The sequence below is a fragment of the Solea solea genome, chromosome 6, assembly GCF_958295425.1.
Source record: "Solea solea chromosome 6, fSolSol10.1, whole genome shotgun sequence".
Taxonomy (NCBI): domain Eukaryota; kingdom Metazoa; phylum Chordata; class Actinopteri; order Pleuronectiformes; family Soleidae; genus Solea; species Solea solea.
Window position 1 is genome coordinate 7710490 of NC_081139.1, and position 6000 is coordinate 7716489.

Here is a 6000-nt window from a genome sequence, read left to right on the forward strand (position 1 = left end):
GTCAAAGGTCACAAATGCTTTAACTTTTTCTTACTCACTCAGGGACCTTATTTAGCACCAATTTTTGGTTTCACTCATTTTCAAATTCAAATGTTTTACTCAGTAACTGATGTGATTTCAAATGTAGGGAAGTACAGTACTTCCAAAAAAAAAATACTTAAGTAAAAGTAAAATTACAAATTTTAAAAACTACTTAAATTACTATAAAGTACAAGGACACAAAATGCCTACTCATTTATAGCAACGCGAGTCAATGTAATTCATTAATTCCACCTCTGATTTTACTCACGCTGAGTCAGGCTCATTATGTCTTTTATACTATAATAGTACATCACCCACTCGCTTAAAGTGAACCAAACAAAGCCAGTATGCCATTCCCGGTATGATTACGTAACATATTGAGTGATGAGTAATACAGGATCTGTATCTTGCCCATCCTTTACACAAAGTCAGTCCAGCCCTGTGACGAACCCCCTGCTGTCAACGTGAAGGTAGAACAAAGATAAGTCATGTTCTGTGTGAATATTGAACCACAAAGCTGAGTAAAAGCACAACCTCGCTGATTCAAACAGTCTGTGTAACTAATGACTCAGTACATTCCAAAGAAGTGCTCATATTTCACACTGTTTGCTTTTATAGAATCCTTCGCCACTCTCTTTAAATTCCAACTGTCATTTCCAATATTATAAAGAACAAATTTAGACAATTACAAAATCATTTTGCCTTTATTTTGTTTATAATAATTGATTCTATCTATTTGCCTTTTTGCTATTGTCCCGTTGTGTTTCATATTTATTTAATAATTTTACTGAAAACGTTTTCATTGACACTGGAGAAAAGTTGCACGCCATCATCCTGTAATTGTTACTTGTGGCCACGGTGGTGTTACACGCAGGGGTGAAGCGGTGTTACCAACGGATTAAACAAAAACAAAGCATTCAAAATGAAAAGAAGCACTGACCCGATATAAAGTGGCAATCGATACGATTTCCATGCTTTTTGTTTGTGCTCTATTCAAACTTAAACTTCGTTTGTATTTTTTCGTCTTAAATATGTCTCATTCATACAGAATCTCAGGCAACGATCCTTGACAATCAGGTTCTTGAAAATGTGAAGCCACAATGAAAACCTGTCATTAACATTATTCCTGCAGACTGTGACAGTGACAGCACAGATCAGTTGTTGCCATTTATCACCTGGTTGGTGACACACACACACACACACACACACACACACACACCTCTGCTCTGTCACGTTGTGATATGATAACTTAGCAAAATGGTCACGTGACTGTTATTGGCTTTTCCTTAGTCTTACCTGTTGCTGTACTAATGCTCACCTGTGATTGCATGTATAAGTGTGTGTGTTTGTAAGTGTGTGCATATACTCACACATACATGTGGGTCCATGTGCACAAGTGTGTGTATGTGTTTTTTTTTTTTTTTTGGGGGGGGGGCATGTACACACATAAACATCCTTCCGGCAATGGGAGTCATCCTGGGAATATTTATCTTTGCTGGTAACGCAAAGAGGCAGCCAACCTCTAATCTGGCCCTCAGCTATTTTCTCTGAAATCTCCGAAAGGGAGCAGGAGAAGGGGAGAGATGAGAAGAAAGAGGAAAGAAAAAGGGGGGGGGGGAGCAAAGTCATTGGGAGAGGGAAGACATATCTGAGAAGGTGGAGGATGGCTGCAGGATAATAAACGGGAGAGACAGCGCTTGTCTGGTGCATGTGCGAGCGCATTAAATGTGAGCAGTTCCTGACGTTGTCGTATGTCAGTGTGTGCATATAGGAATAGTAGGTGTCGGTGTTTATGCGCGTTTGCTCGGTGCATGTGTATGTTCAGGCAGGTCAAGAGGGCTGGCCAGGGGCTGGGTGATGAGGCGTGTTGTGGACCGTGTGTTAGGTGCATCTGTGAGGCAGAATGAGGCGGGGGGTGATGGAGGTGTGTATGTGTGAGTATGGATGTGTGTGTGTGTGTGTGTGTGTGTGTCAGTGGCCGTGCCCTGAAGCCTGAGCTGGATCTTTCTGTGCACGACTGATTCAAAGTGAATGCCAGCGTGCCGTGTGGCTCCTCAGTGGCCAAATTATTTGTGACACAATCTCGCCTTATTCTTTGATGTCTGAGGAGACAGGATGACACACACACACGCACACACCCACACCCACACACACGCGCAGAGTGATAGAGAGAGAAACTGGAACATTTGAAAAGATATTTCCCATTTCTGGCAATGGTGCCCTCTTCGGAAGACTTTTTGTTTTTTGAAATTCTGACTTATTTCTGGCTTTTATTTATTTATTTATTTATTTTGTTTGCAAAAAAGATTCACGTGACCCCAGTCCTCCTCCGTGGTCCTCCAGTGGAAAACTGTATGGACAAATTGATGCTCCAGTGTCTCCCAAAGAAGGAACATGACAGTTGGTTGTTCTGTTTGCTTTCATTTACTTGTATTTACTCTACATTTTATTTGACTTTAACATCCCTGACCTGAAGTGTGGGCCTGAGGGAGAAGGGCCGTCAGGGGACAGAGTGCATACACAAACACACAAGACTTGTTGCACTGCTTTATCTTTCAGTTTATGTTCTACATACATGAAAACAACCTATACTGTATATGTGCAGATGTACTTGGATATCATTTACTGTTTGATCACTACCACTGTGACCACATTATACACAGTGGGTATTTCGGTTTGTTTGGAACTCCTGTCATGTCATATACTGTCTCCTCTGTGCAGCGCTCTTGCTTGCTTCAGGGAAGACACGTCCAAGAAAAGCACTCGGTTTGACTTGGACCATGTTTTCTGTTACAATACTGTGGCTCATCATTATGGAACTCTTTGGATCTCAGTGCTCAGTGGAGAGCAGTTTTTTTTAGTAGATCTTGTAAATACTGCCATTTTGCTCTTTTTAACCCTTTAACACCTAAGCCTCAAAATGATCGTATGGGCTTTTTTTTCTTATTAATTTTACCATAAAAGGGCCAGAAAATGTCCTGTGAGTAAGTGCTTTTACCCATTTCTGTATGTATTCATAATTTAAAATGGGGAAACACAAAGGGTTTTATTTAGAAAACACACTATAGTTGTACACAAACACCAGATTGTGTGTTAAATTTGAAATTTGAACAGTATAACACATATTTAAAATGACATTAGTTCTCTTCTCCTCTCTGGTGACAAAGACACTGATTCTCTGGCTTCCTGCAACAGCGCGAGTGAAGTTACCGTAATAACCATGCATTTTGGCTTTGATGTGCGACTTCTCAGCTTTCAGAAACAGTTCCGATAGCAAAAGTGTCGCCTGCGTGTTAAAGGGTTAAGCCATTGTGTTATAAGTGAACACATTTCTTTGGCTGTTGAATATGTGAATATGAAGCATGGATGTATTCAGGACTCCTATTCAGGCCTCTTCATACTTACTGTACAGAGTCCACACAGAGTTGTGTACACGTTAACCTTCATATGATACCTGCACCAAATGAGCAGTGATAAAGTGGTGATACAAACGATCAACTTAAATATAGAATTGTTCTTCTCTTGTATTCTTCTGCAAACGCTCTTAAACCATTATCCTGTTCCAGAGCCATGTAAATAAACTATGTTTAGAACCAAAAGTACTTTCCATGTAACTGGAGCTCCAATACAGAGACTTTATATCTGAGCATAAAATTAAAAACAGTATCATACTAGTTTGTTGAGTGATGGTTGATTTGTGGCGCAACAGCAGTGATGAGCATGCCAAGGCCTGCAGGCTGCCGATTGTGTCACGCTGTATTCATAACCTGGATGGGAGACGAATATCTGGATGATGACTTAAAGGTGCAAGAAACAACTCTGGAGAAAGAGTGCTGATATTACTCAGTGGTGAAGCAATGTACTCCTCAGTGCAATTCAGGGACTGCCATTTTTGGAGGGTGCGTTTAAACGCTGATTGCATCACAATTCCACAATTCAGTTATCTCATCCCGAAGGCTTATTTTTATGTGCTTCCTTTGGTATTGAATTTAAATATCCAAGACTAGATGGGCCTGCCACGTCAATTCATTGAAGGTTCTGCTGGGAATCTTAGCGCAAGATGCTTGGAAGGAATTGCAACATCTACTGTAGAGCAGTTGGACCACAGCTTTTCCAGTGTTTACATGCTTGTGATGCTCAGGACAACACTGTCAGCTACAGGAAAGATGATGACAAACATTAGCTTTTTTTTGGCCATGTCTAGATGTACTGAACATGTGGTTATTGACTTTTATTTTTCTATTAGTTTTTACAAAACTAAATATGTACAAAAAAATGGGCAGATTTCCTGATATGAGTCAGCTACATACAAGGCCAAGACTTACCTCTTTGGCACATCTTCCATCTTACTATGATCCTGAGTTGGTCATTGGCCCTTTTGTCTCCGAAAATATAGAAATATAGGGAAAGAAAGGGAATTGTGCAAGGGAGCCTTGTACTGCTGTGGATAAACTGTGCCATTGAAATGAACTGCAATGCATTTACAGAGAGGAAAGGTGGCCAGAGCTCAAAACACAGTTTCTGGATGATGTTTCAAAATAGCTTTTGCTGCATGTTAAAGTATTTTACCACCTAGTGCTTTGTGTGCGACAGCGTCTTCCTCCTTCAGTGCTGTTTGTTCAGCGGTGTAAACGGGATCATGTGCATCATGTGTTTAGACTCCGTCAGTCATCGAAGTCTTTTGTTGAACCTGTTCACATACACAGGGCAGCTTAAAGATTCACCTACACACAATGTATGTGTGCGTGTGTGAGAGTGTGTGTTTATGTGCATGTGTGCATGTCTCAGTGATATGATTGTGTGTGGGAGTCCTTTTCCTTTGACTGAATCTGAATTTTCACTCTGTTTTGTCTGTGTATATTTGTGTGTCCAACTCCTTTTGTGAATATGAAGGATTTTTCAATCCCTGATAGGTGTCAGGTGATAAAGAAAAATGAGATATAAAAAAAAAAGAAAACCTGTATTCCCTGCAAATACAGGATTTTGGGAGATCAAGTCACAAACATATGTCATTAAAAATAAAGGAAATGACATCTTAAAAATGCTCACCTTTCTCTTTAAAATGCCTTCATTTTAACAGTGAAGTGAGATACTAAGTTATCACTGAGCTATACACTTACACTTTACAATTCGACTTTTTTTACCCTGCATATTATGCAAGAGTGGATTATGTGTTTGTTGCATCTAAGGGCAAATTACATACTTGTCTCTTTCAGTGAGTGTCATCCAGACAAGCACGATACATGGCTGCCCTTCCCTCCAGCCAACTGCATCCCTTCTCCACAAAGCTGAAAGAGAATGAAAAGAGCCAGCGATGGAGGCAAGGCAAGAAAGAAAGTAGGGAGATGAGTTTAAGAGTTTATAACACCAATGATCAAAACCTAAAGAAATCTATTCTGACAAATGTGGTATCAATCTCATAAAAGTAACAGATTGTTTTAGACTTAGTGAGAAACATGTGGCGCCCTAAGGGATAATATACTCTCACTGATGTCATTGTCAAACTTGCCGCCCCGACACACACACACACACACACACACAGACTCACGCGTCCCTCCAGTCTTCTGTCCTTACCTCTCCCCCACCCTCTTTATTTGAGTGCCTCTGGCTCTGCAGTCGGGTTCAGTGAGTATTAATTAACCAATTAGAAGAGGAGCCCCTCAGAAGCGTTTGAGGGTCCCCTTGTTTTTATTACACACACACACACACACACTGAAATAAAGCGAGAGATCTCAGGCAGTGCTGTGATAGGCCTCTCCGACTGGAAGATGCAGCTAAAAGCAGCACTGTTCATCTGAGTAGGTGAGTAACCTTTTAATTAAATTATGAATATTATCCTGATATCCTCTGATATCCTCCTCTGCTGCTCATTTCCCCCTGGAGGTTCTTCTTGATGGAATTAAAGAGGGAGAGTTGGAGAGTTTTGTTCCCTTTTTTCTCCGCCACTTATCTCTCTCTCTCTCGCTCTCTGTTCATGCC